The 27,433-nt window shown below is 37.9% G+C and overlaps 1 pseudogene; it reads right to left on the reverse strand.

The window, feature by feature from the left end:
- Nucleotides 1-26,859, reverse strand: LOC132159277 (NACHT, LRR and PYD domains-containing protein 12-like; annotated as a pseudogene).
- Between the last annotated feature and the right edge of the window lie 574 nt (nucleotides 26,860-27,433).

The raw sequence follows: 27,433 nt of genomic DNA on the forward strand, positions 1-27,433 counted from the left end.
TCAGTGCCGCAGCAGTTCTCGCTCCCGCTAGAGTTGAGCGATATGGTAATTTTTCAAATCATCATATCGTCAGCCTGTAAGATCGACAATGCACGATATTATCATGCATGGGTGGAGCTAAACCCCTTGTTCTTGACAAATCATAACTATTGGATGTTTTAAACCGCGCAGGTGCGGGAGAGAGAGCCTATGGAATCACCAATAATCAAAAGCCGCCGCCCCCTCCATCGGTTTCGGAGGATTTCACCAAAATCACTGGTCCGCTTCTACATTGCCCTCCCAGCCGTTAGATTTTCCCCAGCCATTAATATCCTCACCCCTTTTCAAGCTATATCATCTTGTCCTGGCAGCCTTTCTGTGGGGAAAAGAATGGTCCAGCATCGTTAATCACTGCGATAACGAGGCTACTGTACATTGAATTAATAATGGCCGTTGTCATTCACCCACCTTAATGCCCTTTCAAAGACGTTTAATCTGGATCTCCGCTAACGATCAGTTCATCATAACCTCAAAACACATTCCTGAGGCAAGTTTTGCCTTTCAGAAATTCAGGCTGTTGACACCGCAGGCGGAACCACTCCCAACCCCAGTACCTCCTTATTCAGAACTAATATTCCTCTGATACCCCTTCTCGAAACTTCAAGAGATTCTATTCTCCAAGCCATTTCCCCAAGTACCCTGCAGTCATACTTCACAGCATGGAAATGCTTTAAAGCATTCCACTCCGCCTTTAATCTACCGTTCCCTGATTTTTCCCTGCTCTCCATCACCTCATTTATATCACACCTCAACATTAACAAAACCCTCCAAGTCAGCTCCATCAAAAGCTATCTAAGCGGAATCCAATTTTTCCATAAACTCATATTTGGTTCACCCTCACCCCAAATAGCCAATTCACAGACCTCCCTTCTCATCAAAGGCATTCAAAGAGCCCACCCCACGCGCCCAGACTCCAGGCAGCCCATAACCTTCGAAATCCTGATTAAATGCATTTCTACGCTTTGCAAAGGTTACCATTCCATCCACACTGCTCGAACGCTAGATGCCATGTTTATTGTAGCCTTCTTCGGCTTTCCCAGATCCTCAGAGCTCACTACCACTTCCAGCTTTAATCCAAATATCCACCCCACCATTTCTGATCTAGCTGTCCTGGACAATGAAGCCATGTCATTTCATATAAAGCGAAGTAAAACAGATCAGACCATGAAGGGCCACTTTATTTTTATTTTTAACCTCCAATCACCTATTCTCCAATACCAAACTCTCCTAGCCTTCCTCCAGCCCAGGAAAGCCCAAGCTAAATCCCTTTCTGACCCTCTTTTCACAGACGACTGTAGCCGCCCGTCTCCCGTCTTTGGTTCCAGAAACACTTGAAATATGTCTTACGTCTGTCCGGCAACTCAGCTGACGATTTCTCCAGCCATTCCTTCAGAATCGGTGCAGCCACCACAGCGGCTCAAAATGGCCTTTCCCAACATCAGATCCAAACACTCGGTCGCTGGTCATCAGAAGCTTTTAAGAGCTACATCCGATCAGACCGCGTAAATCTCAAGAAAGCCAATCAAACCCTCATCAGCCACCCGTTTTTTTTCCCTAGCCATCTCCATTTCCCAATTCCAACAGCACCCCGCTCCTTCAGGAGCCATCATATATTTCCCCCGCTGCTACAGCAGTGTCAGCTACCGCAGGAGCCTTCACGTGTTTTTTCCTCACTGCCGCAGCAGTGTCAGCTCCTGCAGGATCCTTTACGTATTTCCTCACTACCGCAGCAGCGTCGGCTCCCGCAGGGGCCTTTACGAATTTCCTCACGGCCGCAGCAGAGTCAGCTCCCGCAGGAGCCTTTACGAATTTCCTCACTTCCGCAGCAGTGTCAGCTCCCGCAGGAGCCTTTACGTATTTCCTCACTGCCGCAGCAGTGTCAGCTCCCGCAGGAGCCCTTACGTATTTCCTCACTACTGCAGCAGTGTCAGCTCCCGCAGGAGCCTTTACGTATTTCCTCACTGCCGCAGCAGCGTCAGCTCCCGCAGGAGCCTTTACGTATTTCCTCACTGCCGCAGCAGTGTCAGCTCCCGCAAGAGCCTTTTTTCATATTATCCTCACTGCCGCAGCAGTATATGCTCCCGCAGGAGCCTCTCCATATTTTCTCACTGCCGCAGCAGCGTCAGCTCCCGCAGGAGCCTCTCCATATTTTCTTACTGCCGCAGCAGTGTCAGCTCCCGCAGGAGCCTCTCCATATTTTTCTCACTGCCGCAGCAGTGTCAGCTCCCTTAAGAGCCTTTTCCATATTTTCTCACTGCCGCAGCAGTGTATGCTCCCGCAGGAGCCTCTCCATATTTTTCCCACTGCCGCAGCAGTGTCAGCTCCTGCAGGATCCTTTACGTATTTCCTCACTACCGCAGCAGCGTCGGCTCCCGCAGGGGCCTTTACGAATTTCCTCACGGCCGCAGCAGAGTCAGCTCCTGCAGGAGCCTTTACGAATTTCCTCACTTCCGCAGCAGTGTCAGCTCCCGCAGGAGCCTTTACGTATTTCCTCACTGCCGCAGCAGTGTCAGCTCCCGCAGGAGCCTTTACGTATTTCCTCACTGCCGCAGCAGTGTCAGCTCCCGCAGGTGCCTTTACGTATTTCCTCACTGCCGCAGCAGTGTCAGCTCCCGCAAGAGCCTTTTTTCATATTATCCTAACTGCCGCAGCAGTATATGCTCCCGCAGGAGCCTCTCCATATTTTCTCACTGCCGCAGCAGCGTCAGCTCCCGCAGGAGCCTCTCCATATTTTCTTACTGCCGCAGCAGTGTCAGCTCCCGCAGGAGCCTCTCCATATTTTTCTCACTGCCGCAGCAGTGTCAGCTCCCTTAAGAGCCTTTTCCATATTTTCTCACTGCCGCAGCAGTGTATGCTCCCGCAGGAGCCTCTCCATATTTTTCCCACTGCCGCAGCAGTGTCAGCTCCTGCAGGATCCTTTACGTATTTCCTCACTACCGCAGCAGCGTCGGCTCCCGCAGGGGCCTTTACGAATTTCCTCATGGCCGCAGCAGAGTCAGCTCCCGCAGGAGCCTTTACGAATTTCCTCACTTCCGCAGCAGTGTCAGCTCCCGCAGGAGCCTTTACGTATTTCCTCACTGCCGCAGCAGTGTCAGCTCCCACAGGAGCCCTTACGTATTTCCTCACTACTGCAGCAGTGTCAGCTCCCGCAGGAGCCTTTACGTATTTCCTCACTGCCGCAGCAGCGTCAGCTCCCGCAGGAGCCTTTTCGTATTTCCTCACTGCCGCAGCAGTGTCAGCTCCCGCAAGAGCCTTTTTTCATATTATCCTCACTGCCGCAGCAGTATATGCTCCCGCAGGAGCCTCTCCATATTTTCTCACTGCCGCAGCAGCGTCAGCTCCCGCAGGAGCCTCTCCATATTTTCTTACTGCCGCAGCAGTGTCAGCTCCCGCAGGAGCCTCTCCATATTTTTCTCACTGCCGCAGCAGTGTCAGCTCCCTTAAGAGCCTTTTCCATATGTTCTCACTGCCGCAGCAGTGTATGCTCCCGCAGGAGCCTCTCCATATTTTTCCCACTGCCGCAGCAGTGTCAGCTCCCGCAGGAGCCATTCCATATTTTTCGGGGGGGTGCCCCGGGCTCGGGAGTCTTGCCGGGCTCGGAGCTCTCCCCCCGGACAGCACGCCAAATACGCATAACCTTTATTTAATTATAAGTAAATGCGAACTCGTGAAGTGACATTTCACAAACGAATTTCGGTAGAAGCGTGCACGGATAATTAACACGGCCAGTTCATCATCATCAGCAATTACACTGGTTACCAATCAGCTCGAGAAAACGCCTATAAATAATCAAGTACATCCTACATTCGTTATCTCTCGACTTTCAGAATCCCTCTGCCACCCCGATCTTGCACCTTCAGTCAAGTTTCTACCCCAGCTCAGGTAGAAAAACTCAGGGGAGCACTTGGGCTAAGCCGAACTCCGAGCTCAGACCCCTCTCCACGGATGGGGGGGGGGGGGTGCCCCGGGCTCGGAGCTCTCCCCCCGGACAGCACGCCAAATGCGCATAACCTTTATTTAATTGTAAGTAAATGCGAACTCGTGAAATGTAAACTGAGCCAGTGAATTTGAAACTTGTGTATGTTTGGGTCTGGTGAATGAATTAAATACAGTGTTCCCTACTGTTCACGAAATGAAAGTTGAACTCATGGTGTGTATACACAGTTACATAGTGTATTTTTACTTTACCAATTATGTAAATGTACAAATTACTTATTTCTCGAAAATGTTTGTATTACATAGATTTTTTTTTTTTATGAAATATTTACCTCGTGAGATTTGGGCTGCGATTTATCTTCATAAGGAACCATTTATCAATTGTGCACATACATCAGTTTGTTTCATCATTATTTTCACAACATTTTATTATTTTACACAGTAAACTAATACATGAGTAATTTTAATATCTGTTTTATCTGATAATTAATGTAAAAGAATAATAATATACATAAGCTGCTCATAGACCGATAATGATTTATGCTGCAGATCTTCCACAAAACAAATAAACATTGATAAAAACACACATGAATGCAAACAGCGATCTTTTAATTAATGCAAACCTACCATAATTACATTACGTTTAATTGTACAGATAGTTATAAATTATGTTATCAAATAAATAAAACATGGTTTATCTGAAATATCTCTGCGTCTCCAGTAATTCCATTAATAACATGGAAATTTGACACATTGTACATTTGCTTTATATCTTTTGACACATTTAAGTGCTGCACTTGACAATCACATTTAAACATCTGAATCATTATGAATGAGTTTAATAGAAATATTATTAAACTGAAGAGCCAGACAAACTCATCTGAGCTTCTTCCTCCTCTGTTCCAGCTTTACATTAAACACAATGATCATCTGCTTGAATACTAAAGCAACATTAATCATTCAATATCATGTTTCTAACACACATGCTGCATTATTTGATTGTAAAGTCTGAGTCTCTTCACCTGTATGGATCACATTTACACATTTATCACACATTTATTTCTCCTCATAGACACAGTAGTGAAGCTCTTCTGTGGATCTTCAGCTGATGTTTACTGCTCCTCTCAAGACCACTTCACTTTATGAGACACAGCATTTATCAGCTTCTGGTGATTTAACTCCTTCTATACTCTAAGATTGAACAGAAGAGAAGATAATCAGAGTTCAGTGGAATAAAGTATTAATTAGTTGCTATATTTCAATCACAGTAAAAAGTCACATTAAAATCCTGTAATCTAAGTTGTTGCTAACTGAGCAGAAGTGTTTAGCTGAATCTAAATTGTGTCTAATTCTTCACTTGTGTGTCAAGAAAGCATATAATAAGTGTGATAATGCAGATGCAGCCGGATGTTATCACAGAATAAGTCTCTTCAGGAGGACACAAGTCCTGATCACCCTGTCGGGTTTATTCTGTGATAACAAGCGGCTGGAGGTACATTATCTCTTACAGAAAGTAAGTGTAAAGTAATGTGACGTGTTGCTTGTCAAAGTAAAAACACACAAGAGACAGAGACATTGATCATGTGATGCTGGACGACTGTGAGCTGAAGCTGAATCTGCTCTGATTTTACCAGCGTTTTCCTACAATCTGAACAAATCTATTTCAATCTCTAATGATTCACTATTACTGATCTCATTAATAAAGCAGCTGTTGCTGTAGAAAGCTGTGACAGTCTGCTTTTCTTCTCTTTCCTCCTTTGTGTTCAACATTTTTATCAACTTTACATTTCATTCTGACACAAACCCTTTGAAATAAAGCTTGATGATCATTTGATCAACTCTTTTCACTAATATCTGAAAGTATATATTTGTTCACATATCAGAGGTAAATGAATCTCTTTAATATCACAAAGTGAAGTTTACTCACCTCAGTTCACAGTTTGAGTCTCGTAGCACATCAATGAGCTTCTGCTTTGAGTCTCCAATCTTATTCTCTCTCAGATCAAGCTCTTTTAGAAACTGCAGAGCTTTTGTGTTTGTCAAAGACTGAGTTAAAGAAGAAACATCTGTAATGTCACAGTCATAAAGACTAGAAAGAGACAAACAGAGGAAGAGAGATCATCTTACAAACAAATCATTAAGATGAAGAATCTTTCACAAATATAATGTGAACACATTCATCATGAGATATTGAGTATAAAGTGTTTTGTTGAACTCTTATGTGCTGTTCGTTTGGGGACGACACTCGTGCTGTTTTGGCTCTATATTTTTTTTATGTAATTTTACTCAGTTCATTAATGTTTTTACTCTACATTTATGTAGTCTTTTTGAAGGATTTATGATATTTTGTAAATGTATAAAATGTATTAATTAAAAATATATATTTTAAATAGGTTTTTATATAAAAAGAATATAATTTTATATATATCATTTAGATAAAGGGAACATTTGTTTTTATTTCAGCAAACATCATTTGGGGTCTGAAAAGACCTTGAACAGCACATAAGAGTTAAACAAAGTGATTTTCATCATTTTGATTCTTGTCTGTGAATGTTACTGACCTCAATCTCTCCAGTTTACAGCGTGAATCCTTCAGTACGTCACATAAGTGATTCAGTCCTGTGTTTTTTATTTGATTCCAGCTCAGGTTCAGTTCTCTCAGGTGTGATGGGTTTGATTTCAGAGCTGAAGTCAGGATGAGACACTGTTTCTCTGTAATACTGCATCCACACAGACTGAAGACAGAAAGAGAAAACACAATGAATCAGACACGTTATGTTCATGTGTGAGTAATTCATCATGTGTTAACACCATACACTGCAATAATTAAAACATGGCCAAAAACCTCATTATGTGACCACAAACAAAAACAGAAGAAAAAAGATGAACAAAGTAGACACAGGATGAACTACAGAACTACTTAAAATAACATTAAATGTGAAAGTTGAGTTTAAATGTGAGGAATCAAGAAAATTCTGTTTCTGAATTACAATTTACTTAAATACATTTTTAATGAACTGGATTACTGTGATCTCCGGTGATTGACTGAGATGAGAAAGAACTGAACCCCAACTGTTCCTCGGTGCTACAGTTGTGTGTGTGTGTGTGTGTGTGTGTGTGTGTGTGTGTGTGTGTGTGTGTGTGTGTTTGAGAGAGAGAGAGAGAGAGAGAGAGAGAGAGAGAGAGAGAGAGAGTGGCATTGGAGGAAAAACATTTGATTTGATTAAGAACATGTATACAAAAAGTGAATGTGCCGTAAAGATTGGAAACAAACAAACAGCGTTCTTCTCCCAGGGCCGGGGAGTGAAGCAGGGGTGCAATCTCAGTCCAATTCTCTTCAATCTATATATCAATGAATTAGCAAACCAGTTAGAGAGTTCCACGACACCTGGCCTCACCCTGAACAACACCGAGATCAGAGCTCTGCTGTATGCAGACGACTTGGTGTTGCTCTCACCTACTAAAGAAGGCTTGCAGCAGCACCTTAACCTCCTGCAGAGATTCTGCCAGACCTGGGCCCTGACAGTAAACACAGCGAAGACTAAGATAATGATCTTTCAGAAACAATACAGAAATCAGGTTACACACAATTTCTATCTAGACACCACTAAATTACAACACACAAAAAACTACACTTACCTCGGCCTCAACATTACATACACAGGGAACCTCAACATGGCTGTGAAAGATCTGAGGGACAAAGCAAGGAGGGCTTTCTATGCAATAAAAAGAAACATTAAAATCTATATTCCAATTGAAATCTGGCTAAAAATTTTCCAATTTGTACTAGAACCAATAATTCTATATGGTAGTGAAATTTGGGGGCCAAAACTTAATAATGAATTTGACAAATGGGACAAAACAGTCATAGAATCTTTCCATACCGAGTTCTGTAAGAGCATCCTACAGGTGCAGAGAAAAACACCCAATAACCTGTGCAGAGCAGAGCTCGGCCAATACCCCCTCTTACTCAAAATACAAAAAAGATCAATTCAATTTTACAATCACTTAAAATCAGTTAACCCCCAGACATATCATCACAAAGCCCTAACCTTGCAGGAGCTGAAGCCAGAGAAGAGTCCCCTCAGCCAGCTGGTCCTGAGGCTCTCTGCAGTCACCAGTGCCCAGCAGCCTCAGGACAGCAGCGCCAGCTCAAGCAGACCACACCACATTAGCAACAAGCAGAAAGAAAAATATATCCAATACTGGAAAGAAACCACCAAAACACAAAGTACAATGCTATCTGACCCTAAAAAGAGAATTCACACTGGCAAATTACCTGAGAACAATAAAATGCCCTAAACTGAGAAAACTATTGACAACATACAGACTGAGTGAACACAGCCTGGCCATAGAGAAGGGTCGCCACAGACAGAGCTGGCTCCCACCGGAGGAGAGACTCTGCTCCCAGTGTGACCGGGGACAGATCGAGACAGAGCTGCACTTTCTGACCTCATGCCCCAAATACAATACAATCAGACAAAAACACTTTGAAAACATTTCCCAAATATACCCTGAATTTGAAAACATACCAGACACACAGAAACTCCCATACATACTGGGAGAAATGCCCAAATGTGAGATAATTGCTGCAAAGTATGTCTTTACATGCCATGAAATGAGGACAACCAGTGGAACCTCAGATGGATAAATAATTGTATATTTTATATATATATATATATATATTTCTTTTTTTTTTCATTTTTGTATAAATGTATTCATACATTTGTTTACTGTTTAATTTTATTGATTATTTGTTCATTGCCTATGTAATTGCCAATGCTTTGGCGATACTGTACAAGTCATGCCAATAAAGCTAATTTGAATTTGAATTTGAGAGAGAGTGTGAGAGAGAGAGAGAGAGAAAGAGAGAGAGAGAGAGAGAGAGAGAGAAAGAGAGAGAGAGAGTGCGTGTGTGTGTTCACGGTGTGTGTGTGTGTGTGTTACATGCAGATCACATGTTCAGAGTATGGGACACTATATTTGGCCACATGTCACATCCTTCTCTTTTCCTGAAAGTAAACAGTAATCTTTAATCTGACTGTAACTGCTGTAGAGTATAATGATACTAACTCTAGTTTCTCCAGCTTGAATTGTGTGTTCATCAGTAGATCACTGAGGTGTTTCACTCCAGAGTCTCCTAGTAGTTTATTCACACTCAGGTCCAGTTCTCTCAGGTGTGATGGGTTTGATTTCAGAGCTGAAGTCAGGATGAGACACTGTTTCTCTGTAATACTGCATCCACACAGACTGAAGACAGAAAGAGAAAACACAATGAATCAGACACGTTATGTTCATGTGTGAGTAATTCATCATGTGTTAACACCTTACACTGCAATAAATAAAACCTGAAAACAATATAATAAATAAATAAATAATCATTCAGCCATAAACTTAATCTAAAACAAAACAGGATTTGAGGATATTAGTTACATTTCAAGTCAGACCAAAAAAAAAAAAAAAAAGATACAGGATCAACCATAGAACCACTTTACAATAACATTAAAACATTAAAAATAGAGTTTAAAGGGTAACAAATCAAGAATATTATGTTCATAAATCTACATTTACTTCAAGACATTTTAAGATTGTAGTTTACAGTCCACAAGAACATTTTATGATCATATTTTGTTCTTGTGAAAGTTTTTTTTTTTTTTTTTTTAACTGCAGGTCAGGAATTAATTTTAGATGAAAAGCTGATAATTGTTTGTTATTGCTGTGATCTCATGAGACTTACAGGTTTTCTCACCTTCACATCATCAGACGAGAGAAGAGATGTGTTTATGAGAGAAAGTGATAGTTATTTTCATTAAAGATCACAAGGGTACATTCATTTTTGGAAATATATTATGTATCCTGATAAATCAATCTGACTGTAACTGCTGTAGAGCAGTGGTTCCCAAAGTTTTTCAGTTGCGGCCCACATCACCAAACACATATGTTCGCACGGTCCAGTTCAAAAAAATGAACTGACCCCGCTATTGTTGGGTTAATAACTTAGTACTCAGAAGCTAGATTGTTAACTGTATTTATTGAATGAACTAGGGCTGTGCGATATGGACAAAAAAAAAAAAACCTATGGCGATTTCTTTGATCAATTTTGCGATTGTGACACACACCGATATGCTTTTACAGTCATAAATGCATTCAGGATGAATTTGAAACATATTTCCACAAGAAAACCAATTTGAGCTTTATCAAAAAGTTGTAACGTCTCTAGAACAGACATAAATCAAAATGAGTAAAGATGTAACAAAATGTATAGACTTATGGCAAAAAAATAAATAAATATAATGCGAAAGCACATTAAAATAATGCACGAGCGCAAATCTCTCTGTTCGCATGCAGATTTCCTTTGCGCTGTCACAAAACCAGACGTACTTGCTCAGATACTCGCTGCTCTGCGCGGAGAGAGTGTGCGCACTTAAACCTGGTCTCCTCTCACTTAAACTGCGTCCTGTGCACTCACAACTCTCTCTATGCTCATGTGTTAGATATTAATTATTTTCATATGTTTTTATTTCTAGCCTTTTACCGTGTGCAGTGATAACGCTCTGATCCGTTAACATGGAGTCGGAAAAAAGGCGCATGACAGACAGAGTGTGAACCTGGAGTTAGGCATATGCCCAGTCTGTTCTGTTCTCAGTTAGCTTTTTTAAAGTTTTTTTTTTATTTTATTCAATTAAATTATTATCGCATGCGCGACCAAAATAAGAAATGCGCTGTAAATGAGTTCAGAGAGTGTGTTTGTGGACCGACATGATTGACAGCTGTTAAAGCACAATTACTATTTTAGATCCACAAACTGTACTGTATAAGATTTCTATTCAAACTGAAAGAATAAATCTAGGCTTCCTGTTAATGTTTTCAAAGCACAATGCAGAACTGAGACATTTCATTCACTGACGCTCTTTAGACTAAACCCAGAAGCACACAGACTTACGAGCAACCCGCCAAAATAAAAGCTTGCTGAGTTTAAGTTTGAAGATGAAAAATTAAAGAAATTCTAATTTTACATAATAATAAAGGTTCAAATTAAAATAATAATAATAATAATAATAATAATAATAATAATATTAGCACTTTATTTTTAATTTTACTATAAAATAATTGTATTTGTATTTAATACTCCCTTTTTATTTTAAAATAAAATAGAATTATCACACTTTATTATTTAGTTCATTATTTTATTTAAATAAACACTTAATAAAATGCAATAATATCATTACTATTATTAATGTATGTTTTGTTGTTATATTTGATGGGTCACCAGCTTCTCAGAAGAGAACCAGGCTGAAAAACTGATGTGCTCTTCTGAATGTAGGGCTGCTCAATAAATCACATGCAGGGCGTAAACTGGGCGTAAAAGCTAGAATTGCACTTGTGAGGAAGTGTATCCACAGAGGAAAGTCTTACTACTATTAGTGCAGCAGGAGACAGCGCTTGAGTCTGTTGTAGACATTACTATCCTCACAGTGTTGCCAAGTCTGCAGTTTTCTCATCGATCTGAAACTTTATCAATGTTGCCGCAGGTTGAAACGACCCCAGTGACGTGTATTTTAGCGCCGGAACGCTATTTTTACCAAGGGACCCCCTCGAAATGTGGTTAGTTTGGGCTAGTTTTGAGAAGCAATTAGGTGGATTTTGTTTTGAAAACCTGGCAACCATTTCTGTCAAGCAGGTAACGTTATTATCACTAGTGGACTCATCAAAAAATGAGTCCACTATGTCTTGATAAAACAAAAAACAGAGGAAGAGAGTCTGAATATCTTTGGATAATTTTCCACAATTTGGTCTTCAAAACAGAAAAACAAATAAGTTGTTCATTTAATCAAATAATTGACACTTCTCATGATTTATGTACAATTTGTGCTGATTCTTGATAGAAATACAATGAAGAGTTAATTCCTAACAACCTTGTGTGAAAGGTGTTAAAATCTTTCATATCTTTTTATTTCTTGTCATATAATTCTTATTTCATCTTTTGTCTAAAACTGATCATGTTGTCTAAAATAAAAGTCCTGACTGCTGTGTATTTGTGTTTAAACTGATTCTGGTCTGAACATCACTACAACGTAAATGCATTCGCTCTGCTCTGTCCAGTGACTTGATCAGCTTTGCTACACAGATTCAACTTTGCACATCTAAATAAAACTGTAGGTTTGTCTGTGTGTGTAGATGTGAAGTACAGTAATATTTCTCTGAAACAGGTCAGACTGAAGAAGCAATGCCTGCACAGAATAAAGCCCAGTCTGGACCGGTTCTGTTCAGTTGTGTTACACATTCATTAATCTGGTGTTCGATGACAGAGAGATGATATGAAGCATCAATAAACACTATGAATATGTTCTGATACAGCAGCACAGAACTATTCTGTTGTGTCCCATTAATAAACACAATGAAAACAGTTCTGTCCCACTGGATGAAAGAGAAATGTTTGTGTATTTTTGCTATTATTAACTGAAATTATTGGATATTGGGTTGTGTTTTTGACCCGCTGTATTAGCAGAACTTTCAAAAGTTCGATCACACAACAACTTACTTTACAAGTCTTTCTTACACAAACATGTTTAGTAAAGAATATAGACAGATGAACTATACAAAAATGTATGAACATATAAAAATCTACAAATACACGTGCTGATGGCGCAGTGGATAAGACACATGCCTTTGGTGTGAGAGACCCGGGTTTGAATCCACTGTGAGACACCAATGTGTCCCTGAGCAAGACACTTAACCCCTAGTTGCTCCAGAGGCGTGCGACCTCTGACATATATAAACAAGGTAACAGTCAGTGATGGTAATGAGAAGTTAGTTTTTAAAGGGTCATGAAACCCCGCACTACTTTTTCTGAGATTGTATCAGAGGTGTTTGTGTTGCACATCATAGAAGACAATGTTAGCATTCATTCATTTTAATTGTTGAACAATTCTAGTTTATTTTGAGATTTTTGCTATATTTTTGTCTTCCAGGTTTAAAATCTACTAAAATGAGTGTTGATGAGTTTGTGACGTGGTAAAGGACTATAATACTTTGATGACGTGATCGTCTGAATGAGAAGCTGACTCTGATTTCTTCAAGCGGTCTTACCATGTTTACTATGGTAATGTTAATGGCTAGTGTGCATAGTCTATCTCTTATAAATATTTCAGCCTTGTTAGGTGATCATAATCCACATCAGATCTCAAACAGAAGTTATTTCAAACACTCGCTGCTGTCTGAAAGTGACTTCTGAGCTGTTATTATTAATGTCTTTAACTTTATGAAATGATCCTCTGCACTGATGCTCTCCAGACGCAGAGAAACTCCAGCTTCATTCATAACCTCCTCTAACCTAAACTCAGAGACCCAGTCGGCCAAAAAACCCTGGCCGTTGTCCCAGAGGAAGACCCAGAAGTGACACCAGACTGCCTTTATGAAATTACATTTAAATATAGAAACATGCATACACATACACACATATAATTATTTTTAATTAGTCTTCAATCCTCAGTTTGTAGTCAGTAAACATGAACACATTCAGCAGTCACAGCAGAAGTTAGAGACAGAATTTAACTGAAGTCTATTCAAAAGTTGTATGAATCTATTCTAAGCTGTATTAAAGGCAAACGATGGTAAACACATTAATAAAATACTGGATATTTCTAATGTGTTCACATTATTTTCTCCAACCCCTGTGCACTTAAAGGGATAGTTCACACAAAAATGAAAATTACTCCATGATTTACTCACCCTCAAGACATCCTAGATGTATATGAATTTCTTCTTTCAGACAAATATAATCAGAGTTATATTAAAAATGTCCTGGCTCTTCTAAGCTTTATAACGTGGAGTCGGACTCAAATGAGAATTAAAACAGACGACTATAACATTACTAGTCATGTAACATGTGAAATGATGTAAGATACTCACATCAGTGTGTTGAGTGTACAGTGTTTATCCTGCAGTAGAGCAGAGATCTGATTCACTCCTGTGTCTCCTAGTTTACATCGACTCAGATCCAGCTCTCTCAGGAGTAACAGGTTTTTACCCACAATTCCAGTCACATACTGACAGCCTTCATCTGCAGCAGGACCCAAAAACCTGCAGAAGAGAAGATGAAGCTGGAATCAATTCAATGTGCAAGATTTAAAATAAACTCAGGGGCAAAAGCTCACTAGATCATGATTCTCAAAAATCTGAAGATCTTTCTGGCTTTTAAGCAGGTGATGAGGAAAGTTAGCAAAGAGATAACTAGATTGTGACAGCTAAGCATTCATAGAGATATATTAAGTTGATCTTTTGATGCCGGCTCTTCCTATTATTATCAAGCAGAATTCACCAAACACTGTGTTAAATGTGCATGAAGTTTTATTTGGTTTAAGTAATGGCATGTACTAATTATGGCTGCCCCTAGTGGCCAAGAGTTTTTTTGTTACATCTCTTTTGTTATTAGGTGCCATGGGTTCAGACCATCTCTGGATAGTTTTATTTATCTGATGTAATTCTGCAGGGGTCAGACAGGTGTGTGTGTGTGTGTGTGTGTGTGTGTGTATCACTGATCCTCTCCTGACACACATCACATGTTTGTGGCCTGTAATATATCTACTGTAGTAGATCTACAACACTGATCTATATATGACTGGATCACTCATCACATTCTAAACTGCCAAAAGGCAGTGAAGCCTCAGAAGTGTTTGATCAGCCGTCTTACTATTCCCTACCAGCAGAGAGCACCATTGAGTCACATGCAAACCGCTGACCTAAAATCAGTGCTCAGCACTGATGACACAGGTAACTTGATCCAACACAAAATATAGCCCATTTCTTTATTTACGTAATTATTCAGGAATTATTAAATATGAACCTATTAGTATCAGAAATTGATTTGAATATACAATGAATACTACAATAGCTTCTGTAAATATTGTTCTTTACTAAAATGAAAAGCTTAATTTATATTTTATATATATTATAGCTTAATTTCATGTATGTACTGTCTGTATTCAGTTATTCTCTGAATAAATTATGGTGTGTATAATTTTAATGTCCTGATTGAGCAACATCTATTTCAGACTAGAGGTCTTCACAGTGTACCCGAGACCCGTCGACCCGAACGGGTTCGGGTCTATATTTTAAATGATCAGCCGGGTCCAGGTCGGGTCCGAATCTATTACCTCGGGTCCCGGGTCTGTTTAACATTGTGTGTAATGCCCGTGCGATCATCAGACTCGGGGAACACCCGGCTGTGATCAGACACTACTCTCTCTCTCTCTCTCTCTCTCCCCGATGTTAGACAGCCAAACTGCGCTTTACATTTTCTCCCTTTTTTATAATAATATAAATGAACCGTTTAATCAAAGTTTTAGTGGTCAGATTCAGACTCGAAGCAAAGAAGAGAGATTATGGCTCCTTAAATTAGGTAAGACAAAAAGTTTTATTTTTCGCAACAGGTTTATTGGCTTGCAATAGCAATTTAAGGTGGAATATGTTACAATCGGGTCCAGTCGGGGCTTTGTCTTCCAGGTGGGACTCTCCAAAATCGCGCAAATAGGTTTACTAGCATTAGCTATTGTTTCCATGTAAAATGTTGTATGCTAAATGAATAATAATTTAACCACCATTTAAATCCTTACCTGCTTCAAAATGAATGCTGTTAACAAAATCATTGTTGAAACATTTGCAGTTAGCAGCTACTGTACGAATAAAAACACTATAACAGAATTATATAAACAATAAATAACTGTTCAATGCGAATAAAGATGTGTTTACGAAGCATAACTCTTTTTCCGATTTCAGAACGAGCACTTTGTCATTTGTTATACGTTGAGGTCGTGTCCGTCTGATGTTTATCATGTTCATGATGTTCTCTACTGTAATGAACGTAGCTTTTTAATAAGTAGGGGAAATTCCCTTGAGTGTTTGCATTGTAAGTATGTACAGGGATACTTCAGATTTAAAAACGCTGACTTATGTGATGTCTCATTAAAATCATACAATTTCCTATTAATTCAATAGAACATTTACACACACACTAGGGATTACCAATATGGTGGCTTCACATTCATGACGTCATGATCAATCCAGTTCTCTATTCTAGATCAGTGATCGACAGTGTTGTGAATCTGAGCTTGATGGAAATTAATGTACAGTGCATTCAGTAACTTTTAAACAGTCAGGATAACTCCTCACACTGAATATTTTTCACAATCATAAGTGAACTATCGAGGCACTGAAATACTGAACACCAGCACATCTAGTAAACCAAAATGTCTGATTAAGCTGTAACTTTTAACACAACTGTGCTGACATTTATCATCAAAACAACAGAAGCTGCAGCATCTCATCTTTCATGTTTGATCATTCTGAACATTTTTGATGCAATAAATTGTATACCTTAATAATTTAGAGAAATAATACACTAATATTTATATATAATATAAATAATTCACGTGTATAACTTATATAGCATTATTTCATCAGGTCTCACCTCAGTGTGTTGAGTTGACAGTTTGGATCCTGTAGTAAATCACTGAGCAGCTTCACTCCTGATTCTCCAGGATCATTTCCTGTGAGATCCAGCTCTATCAGGTGTGAAGGGTTTGATCTCAGAGCTGAAGACAGAGCTTTATAACCTTCTTCACTGATACTGCAGTCTGAAAGTCTATTAGAAAAGATGTTATTCTTCATTATAACACAGATTGTCACACAAGTACACGTTCTAGAATGAAGAAAATAAAAAAGATGCACTACAGGAATTTGGGCCTGAATGGACTCTTTTGACAGTAAAGCTGGGTAAAGTTATATATTAGTGAACTGAAACTACAACAAATGCAATTTAAAATTTTTGCAGTTTTAATTTTCCACAATTATAACCTACAGTCAATCAAAATTACTCAACCCTCAGAGATTTTAGCAAAAATGGCAAAGTCAACAGAGATCTCACAAAAGCTATAGAAAAGCTACAGAGAATAAATAATAATATTACTTTAGAAAGTCTAAGGCTATATGCAGATCAAGAAGAACAAAAGGCCAACTTGAACTTGCTAAAATTCACTTGTGTAGACCTGTGGAGCTCTGGAAGAATGTTTTATCGAGTAATGTGACCAAACTGGAACTTCTTGGACCCATGGTTCAGCGTTATGTCTGCTGCAAATGTTTTTAAGTGGCCTGTTCAGTCTCCAGATTTAATTATCATTGAAAATATCTGGTTGAATTTGAAAAAAGCTGTGGCAATGTGAAAACCAAAGATTATCGTTGATCTGGAAGCTTTATCAGGCGAGGAATGGGCCAAGACCGTAGTAGAGACGTGACAGAAGCTTCTAAACACTTACAGACAGCATTTATTGCTGATTTTAAAGAATAAAAGATTCTGCACAAAATTTTAACAAATGTTTAGATCCAATATGAATTTCATCATGATTCTCAGAATCACTCAAAAGTGTATTAAACTTTATCTAATACTTTACTCATGCCTTTGCTGAATTGATCAAAACATGAATTTGATGATTTTATCATTTTTTAAGATAACTTACAACACATTTGTAAATCATTAGCATACCACTTAAATTTATGAACGTATAGTCATGTTTTGTAAATGATTCATTCATCATTAACTAGTTACTTATAAGTGACTTAGAATTAATAAAACATTACTATAATGTTAACTTATCACTTATTAATAAATTATGAATGTGTAGTCATGTTTTGTAAATGATTAGTTCATCATTAACTAATAATTTATAAATGATTTATAATAACGTATAATAACGTTCAGTTATAAGTGTTAACACATAGAACAATTCTCCATAACTTGTAAAACAGCATTTATTTAGTTTTTATTTCCAAATATATCTCAATCCATAATGAGTATTTTCAAATCTATGAAACAGGTGGGTCACTTGAGTGTGTAATTACTGTGATACACTTAAAATACTTACTTCAGCTTTTCCAGTCTACACTGTACATTTTCAAACAGAGTCAAGATGATCTTCATTCCTGGGTTTCCTAGTTTATTCTCACTCAGATCCAGCTCTGTCAGATTTGAAGGGTTTGAATTTAGAGCTGCAGCCAGAACATGACAACCTCCTTCTGTGATACAGTTGTTCTTCAGACTGCATAAAGAGAAAACACTTCAGTTTCAATCTGAATATTGACCAGGTTGTTTTAGCTGACAGTTGACAAATACTGCTGATAATGGCGATGACAATGACAAACACATTACAAAAGTCACATATGGTTTTTCAGTCAGCAATCTCTTATACAAGACACATAAAAACACCCAGCAGCAAGAATTTAACAGTGTTCTTGTAAGAAGGAAAAACATACTTCAGTGTGTTGAGTGTACAGTGTTTATCCTGCAGTAGAGCAGAGATCTGATTCACTCCTGTGTCTCCTAGTTCACGTCCACTCAGATTCAGCTCTCTCAGGAGTAACGGGTTTTTACCCACAATTCCAGTCACATACTGACAGCCTTCATCTGCAGCAGGACCCAAAAACCTGCAAAGGAGAAGATCAAGTTAACTTAATTTCAGAAATAAACAACATCTGACTCTGAAACACTTTGAAAGGGGTGGATTTACTTTCACAAACTGTATTAATAAAATATTCTTTATCAATAAATTGTCTATATATCATTTATTCAGCATTATTTCATCAGGTCTCACCTCAGTGTGTTGAGTTGACAGTTTGGATCCTGTAGTAAATCACTGAGCAGCTTCACTCCTGATTCTCCAGGATCATTTCCTGTGAGATCCAGCTCTATCAGGTGTGAAGGGTTTGATCTCAGAGCTGAAGACAGAGCTTTATAACCTTCTTCACTGATACTGCAGTCTGAAAGTCTATTAGAAAAGGTTTATTTTATTCAAAGTTATATAAATTAATATTACTACTACAAAAAAGGTTTAATATATTTATTCTAATCAGAGAAGAAAAAAAAAAACATTTTGTCATCTGAGCATGTCTTCCCTTTTTTAGATTACTACAGTAACATTTGCATTTTGATCCAAAGAGAATGTTATTGTTAAAACCAAAAGATGGTTCATTATATTCACCTGAGTTTCTCCAATGTGCATTTTGTATTTTCTAATCCTTTCTGGAGTTTCTTCACCCCTGAATCCTGCAGATTATTGTTGCTCAGGTCAAGCTCTTTCAGACTGGAGTTTGATCTCAGGACTGTAGCTAGAGCTGAACAGCTTTCCTCTATTAGACCACAACCACGCAGCCTAAAATGATGAACATGAGGGGAGAAATTACAAATACAAATTATGGTAACACTTTACAGTACGGTTAAATTAAATGTTAGTTAACGTATTAATGAACAATACATTTATTACAGTATTTATTCATCTTTGACAATGTTAGTTAATGAAAATAGAGCTGTTCACTGTTAGGTTATGTTAATTCACAGTGCATTAATGTTAACAAGCACTACTTTTGATTTTAATTATGCATTAGGAAAGGTAGAAGTTAACATTAAAGGGGCCATATGACTTTATTCAATCATTAAACAAATACTTAAGGTTATGTAATATGCAAAATGTAACAATGAGCTCTTCTAGAAATTACCTTTACAATAATAATCCATGAAGTTAATTAGTTTTGTTCCTCGTCAGTTTATTCTGCAATTTATTGCACAACTGAATCCAAAATGGCCTAGAGACACATCTGCTCACCTAGGATCCTTCAGTTTACAGTTACTGAAAGGGGTCATAAACTGAGAAATTACATTTCCCTTGATTATTTTTTACATAACGTATTCATGTTTTCTGTGCTTCTAAACCATATTCTGCAGGATTTTTTAAGTCTTTAAGGATTTTTACTCCAACCCATATCCATGGTCATACCCTTGATTTGATTTTAACCCATGCTTTTTCTGTTTCAAACATTTAAATCAGTAGTGCATCTTTTCTGATCACAGGGCGGTTCTTTGTACTGTCCTCTTACGAGGCAGAATCCTCAGAAATCCATCGCTGACACGTTTGGCTCGCTTTTTTACATTGGTGAAGATTTTTTTGTAGCCTGCCGTTAAGTCTGCAACTAACTGGAGTTGGACTCTACACTGCTTAATCTGGATGCTGATGCACATCTTAATCTTTTTAATTATACTTGTGCTGACATCATGAATTATATTACCCCTTGAAGTATAAAATTCATAAGCCTGTACTTGTGCCCTGGCGCACACACTATGCATAATCTGAGACGGGCTTGTAGACAGGCTGAATGCAAATGGAAGAAGGACAGATTGCAGGTTTCTTATGAAGTTTTGGGGAACTTCTATAACATGTTTCAGAAAGCTGTAAGGGCTACAAAAAGCAAATATTTGTCTGAACTTATCACAAACAATTGTCACAAACCTCAAGTTCTTTTTTCTACTATTAACTCTGTCTAATATCCGAATGTGAAGTCTAATAGCTGAAGTGAAATAGCTGGCCAGTTTGGTAGCCAAATTATAAAGAGGCTGCCTAATAAAAATAATAATAGTTATTATTATTATTAGGCCTATAATTTAATACATTAATAGAAGAATGAGCCTAAAATCGTCTTGACTATCGACAGGGACATCTGCTATCGTCGATACACGATTCTACCGTTTATCGGCACAACCCTACAACATACAAACAACCTCATGTTTGAAAAACAAGAAAATTTAAGTTTTGAAATGGCCTAACATAAGTCCACTCTTAAATCACATTGAAATGCTGGGGTAGGACCTGCAACGTAGGGTTCATGCTGGAATAAAGCCAACTAATTTCACTGTGCTGAAGCAGTTCTGCCTTCAATTCTGTGGCAAATTAACGAGGTCCATGTTAACAGATGGATCTGAATTCTAACCAAACACTAGGATCGGTCACAAAACTTACCTCAGTATCTCTAACTTGCAATTTATATCCTTAAGTCCAGCGCAGAGTAGCGTCACTCCTAAATCCTGCAGATTATTATTGTTCATGTTCAGCTCTTTCAGATTGGTATCTGATCCAAGAACCGTAGCCAGAGCTGGACAGCTTTTGTCTGTTATGCCACAATCATTTAACCTACAATAAAAATAAATAAAATCACAGGGTTAGATACATGAAATACATTTATTAAACACAAATTTATACCAATAATTTTTACATTAATAGAAAAAAAAACATATATACTGCATAGTTAATAGAATTGTATTCTTTCAAATGTTGTAGATAAAACAAACTAGCTGTCACATTTCACACATGAGGAACACGGCATCGAAGGAGGGAGGAGATGAGAAGTGAATAAATCAAAATGGTTTTATTAACAAAGGCTGGGGATCACACAGGAGCGAGCTGCTCTATCATCTTGATGAGTTTCTATATCTTCTTTATAGCAGATGTTTAAGAAGTTGAACTGCATATTGAAGTGGAAATAACTGTGGAACAATGTGGTTTATAATAACATGACATGCTTCTTCTGTAACTTAACAGCTTGCTGAAAACAGAAATATCTTCATAAATCCCATGTAAATCTAATCAAATATCATTGCTCTTTATATAAAAAAAAAAATAATAATAAAGTTAAACAATGTGCGTTATTATTTAACCCTAACAAAGATATATTTTTATAATTGGTATATGATTAATAATCACTATAGATCAGGGGTGTCCAAACCTGCTATGAATCAATGTAGATTAATGCAATTTTACAAAACATTAACAAAGAACAATAACTTACAGAGCTCTTTTGCAGGTTTTGATGACTGCTGATAATCTAATGAGACACTCGTCTGATTTCTTGAATTTCTGAAGCTCAAACTCCTCCAGCTCCTCCTCTGATGTCAACAACACAAAGACCAAAGCAGACCACTGGGCAGGAGAAAGATCAGCAGATGAGAGACTTCCTTTGCTAAGGTGGGTCTGAATGTCTTTCACCAGAGTTTGGTCGTTCAGTTCATTCAGACAGTAGAACAGATTGATGGATCTCTCTGGAGACAGATTAGACTCTAATTTCTGCTTGATGTACCAAACTATTTCCTCTTTGCTCTGCTCATTTCTATTTTCCTGTGTCAACAGACCCTGTAAGAGTCTCTGATTGGACTGGAGTGACAAACCAAGAAGGAAGCGAAGAAAAAGATCCAGGTGTCCATTATCACTCTCTAGTGCCTTGTCCACTGCAGTCTTGAGCAAATCAATCATGGTTTTACTTTTGTTTTCCTGTTCTGTAGAGTCTTGATCAAACACATATTTCTTGTTGATGTCTAGAAACAGATGTGCATAAAGGGCTGCAATAAACTCTTGAATGCTCAAGTGAACGAAGCAGTACATGGTACCAAGAGTGATCCCTGTTTCCTCCTTAAAGATCTGGGTACACATGCCTGAGTTCACTGATGCCTTATAGACGTCAATACCACAGGTTTCCAGATCTGTGTCATAGAAGATCACATGGTTTCTTTCCAGCTGATCAAATGCCAGTTTCCCCAGTGAAAAGATGGCATCTTTATCCCAGGAAACATCTGGTGTATGTTCTCCATCATACTTTCGTCTGCTCTGCTGGATCTGAAATCTGAGGAAGTGTGTGTACATTTGTGTCAGAGTCTTAGGAGTGTCTTCAGTATTTGACTCCTGCAGTGTTTTGGAGACATCATCAGCCTGATTGTTTTTCACAACATTATTTCTTTTCTCCTCTAAAATGTTCTGGAGAACAGTGGCTGAAATCCAGCAGAAGACTGGGATGTGGCACATGATAAAGAGACTCTTTGATTGTTTAACATGATCAAAGATTTCTTTGGCCTGATTCTCATCCGTGAATCTTTTTCTGAAGTACTCCTCCTTTTGTGCATCATTGAATCCTCGTATCTCTGTCAGCCGGTCGATACAGTCAGGAGGAATCTTACTGGCAGCTGCTGGTCTGCTGGTGATCCAGATGAGAGCAGAAGGAAGCAGATTTCCCTTGATGAGGTTCGTCAGGAGAACATCCAGAGAGACTGGTGATGAAACATCAGACCACGTCTCATTATCCTTAAAGTTTACAGGAAGTCGACATTCATCCAATCCATCAAGAATGAACAAGACTTTGAATTGATTTCTTCTCGTAAGGTTCAGTCCTTTTGTCTCTGGGAAAAACTGAGTTATAAGGTCCATCAAACTTAGTTTTTCTTGCTCCTTTAAGTTCATCTCTCTAAATGGAAGAGGAAATATGAAGCTGATATCTTGATTTTCTTTTCCTTCGGCCCAATCCAGAACAAACTTCTGCACAGAGACTGATTTTCCGATGCCAGCAACTCCTTTTGTCAGTACAGTTCTGATCTGCTTGTCTTGTTCAGGTGCTTCAAACAAATGTTTGCACTCAACCTGTATCTCCTGTGATTCATGACGTCTGGAAGCAACTTCAATCTGTCTCACCTCATGTTCAGTATTGACCTGTTCACTACAACCCTGAGTGATATAGAGATCTGTGTAGATGTTCTTCAGAAGTGTAGAGTCTCCTTGCTTTGCAATTCCTTCAGACACACATTGATACTTCTTCTTTAGGCTACACTTTAGCTGATGAATGAAGAACAGTTCATCTAAACACAGAAATAAAAGATTGTTTAGTCTCTGGGTTTATGTTCAGAACAGAATGTGGAAGTCTAAAGGAATTATTATAATAATAATTATAAATAAAATTATTAATTGACAGCACTGGAGTCTCTTACCTTCTAGAGTATCAGCAGCTTCATCTTGCTTCATCTCTCTCAGGAAGTAGAGCGTGAGATCAAGAGCTGCTTCTTTCATACTGCATCTGTTCTCATTAAAGTCCTTCACAAAGTATCGCATGTCCTCTTTTTGTAATATTTTCTTAAACATGTCCAGTTCATTTCTTAGAAATGTGATTATTTTCTCCTCAAGATCCTATAAACAAAAAACAGAGGCAAAAGAACAAAATTCAACCAAATCCACATTCATTTGGTCCAAAATATATGATCCATAATTAAAAATATTTGTAAAAGAAACATTGTCCAATAACCAATTTATTTGTCATAAGTATAATAATTAAATATTATTTTCACCTGGAAGATTCCTAGGAGTTGGTCTGTGAAATTCTTGCGGTTCCTGTTAATCTGGACGTCTGTATCTAATGTCTCATAATGCAGACTGTTAAAATGGTGAATAAAATTAAATGTGGTTAAGGCAATATATTAGACAAATCTCTTGCTACTGTTTTTTTATCAAACACAAAGAGCAAACTTCAGCTGTTAATGCTGCAGTTAGAAGTTAATTCTGTTAAAGAGAAGGTTCTACTCAAGTACAAATGTAGGTTTTTCTGTCCTATAAGGAAAAAACTATTGACACTAATAACAGAAAGATGGAAATACATTCATGTTTCTATGGTGTATTTATGCCTCCTTGTTCTTGCTTGTGTAATTGTATTACTGGAAAGAAGCTCCAGACTGAGTTCATTAAAAAGCAAAGCAGATATTGTTCTTTGATTTATGGTTTTATTTCATTTCTATCACAGATATCCCAGAGGAGAAATTAGCTAGTGCCATAATACAAAACACATGAAATACCTTTCAGTAGCTGATGGTGTTTCCTCACTGAACTTCGGTGGTTCATGTTTTGACCAGTCACTCTTCACAGACACAGAGCTGGACACATGTGAGTCTGATCTTACACTGATGACACAAAGAACAGAGTCTCATTTGAAAAGGTTTAATGTTGTAAATGCTCATTTTTGTAGATCGATGGACACATTCATGTTTGATTGTCACATTCATTATTGAATTTACGCTCTCTAGTGTCTGTCTGTGTAACTGTATTACTGGAAAGAAGCTCTAGACACAGTCCAGTGAAGAAAGAAGCAGAAACTCTTGTGATTTATTGTATTATTTACCTATTTTCTATCACAGATACCCTAGTGAAGACATTAGCTGATGCTATGTTTAACAAACCAAATGAAATACCTTTCAGTAGCTGATGGTGTTTCCTCACTGAACTTCAGTGGTTCATGTTTTGACCAGTCACTCTTCACAGACACAGAGCTGGACACATGTGATCCTGATCTTACACTGATGACACAAAGAACAGAGTGGGAACAGTTTTAAAACATTAATACAATCAATTTCATAAATTCAAAAAAGAAACTGCAATGTAAAAAAAAAAAAAAAGTCCCCTTCCATCACAGTAGAGTCCAAGCTCTCTTCTGTCACATCAGTATCATCCTCATCTAACACACAAGCTTCATTTCTACCATTGTGCCACATTCAGCTTCATTCTCCTCAGTCTCAGTCGTCTCACTTCTCTCCCCTTCTTCATTTATATCTTCTCTAGCAATAGTGACACAGACCCCAGCTTCAACACTCTCACATCCTTTCATTATTTACAGCTTCAGCATCGTTCACTTTCTCAGCACAGACACTTCTGATGTGGCCCTTCCATTATATCAACTAACTAATCAAAATCAGATTCATCTACATCATACTTCAAGACCACGTAAACCTGTCATCTAAAACAAACGTAAGAGGTGATTTACAGTCAAGCGGGATCTTTTTGATTTGGGACACTACTGTATCATGTTTTAATCTCTACAAGCAAGAGTTGATCTTTACTGAAAGCTGGAACGCATCTCTTCTGACTTCATATCTACAGATTACACACCAGGGCTGTACAGTGTGACATGTGTTGAACGTGCTATGAAAAATAATGTCTGTGCGATGAATAAATATACCACAGTAGCAATGCATGCATGGGTTTGAGCCGGTTTACAAACCTGTTATCCAGCAAATTGAACATTTAATGAGGTGTTTTACTGCAAATTCATTTCATCACTCAAGTGTAACCATTTTTGGTCAAATTGTAGATCCTTACAAACAGACACAACGAACTTGGTGTTCTTTATAATATTTGTCAAATAAAGAAAAAGGTTTATCTGAAAACCTTAGTGACAGTTCAGATTCTGTTGGTTCAGATTTGGAAATTCACTGAATATTATCTCTCATAACATAATAAAGACACATTACACATTGATGCGATTTTTTATTAATTTGAAATGAAAGAATGAAAGAGAGATTAAAGTGAAGAAACTGAATTCAAACAGTATCTTTCTGGAGCTAAAAAATAAACAATGTTCTGACTGCTATACATAATATTTATTGCTGTAGTATTAGTAGATGTTTTATTAATGCAATGATGCCAATCACAGACAGACTCGTTATATGAGGAAAAATTAAGACATTCAGCGTGTTGTGTTAAATAATTACAGATCTGTCTCCAGAGTCAAATCACTGAGATTCCTTCTGAAATTAGTTTGGGGATTATCTAACCTTAATATTATATTTATAGGCCTATCCATCATATTTGAGTCATTCAATGCTATGGATCAAAGAGCGCTCCTGTATAGACATAAAATAAAAGATTGGATTCAGGCTAACATTTTCTCCTAACATGTGTTCCCTGGGAATCGAGCCCACAACCTTGCGCTGCTAACACAATGCTCTACCACTTGAGCCACAGGAATCCATTACTCATTTTAGTTTATTTAACACTTTACAGCAAATGATACTTCAGTTTGCAATGATTATTTTGACTCGCTTAAGTTACCATATTATTTACATTTTCTATCCACTAAATGTGCAACCTGAAACTAAAGTGTAAAACATTTTAATTCTGGGGTTGTACAGGATTTAAATATTCCTGTATATTAGACATTTAACAAGTTTCAAGCTGTTTTTAACCCGAGACAATCTAAACACGTTTAGAGGAAGTTCTGCTTTGTTTTTCAAATCATTAGACATGACATCAGTGAGAGAAAACACTGCTTGTAGAGAAGTGTTGTTGTTTTCTGTGAACGCAGACTCAGTGTTACCTCTGTTTGTGTGAGAGACTCATCTTTCCTCTCTTCTCTGACATACTGCAGATGAACAGCTCAACACTGAGATCTTTGTGTCTCTGAAGACGATCAGATGCTCATCATGACCTGGACATGACAATCAGATCAAGATCATGAGAGTTCAGAGGAACAAATGATGAAGAAAATAACTAGTGCTGAATCTGAGTTATCAAACAATCAATATACAAATAAAATATGCTACAAACATACTGCCATGTAATAATCTCTTCAGATCACTCACAACACACGTCTTTATTTACTTACACATTACTATCAGTAATAAGTTACTATATATTAAGCTTCGGATCATTAAAAAGTTTAAAAGAAGATTTGTTTTGCTCGTGTTTATCAAGCTGTCTGTCCAGAAGAACAGGTTTGATTTGACCACAAAACACTTTCGGTCTTAAAATACGGCTTAAAATACAAAAAGGAGGAAATAAAACAACACTTTTAGAATTATTTTCGAAAATGCTATCCTATATTTTTACAGATATTTTTACAGACTTGCAAAAATGTTTTAACATTCATCATCTTGAAACGGTTTGATTTGTTAATATCTCTCTGTTTCTCGGTGGTTTGTTTCTTCGGTGACAGACAGGTATAAGTTATAACATCTCGGTTACGTATGTAACCTTGGTTCCCTGAATAGGGAACGAGA

Source organism: Carassius carassius, chromosome 16, assembly GCF_963082965.1.
Source record: "Carassius carassius chromosome 16, fCarCar2.1, whole genome shotgun sequence".
NCBI classification, from domain to species: Eukaryota; Metazoa; Chordata; class Actinopteri; order Cypriniformes; family Cyprinidae; genus Carassius; species Carassius carassius.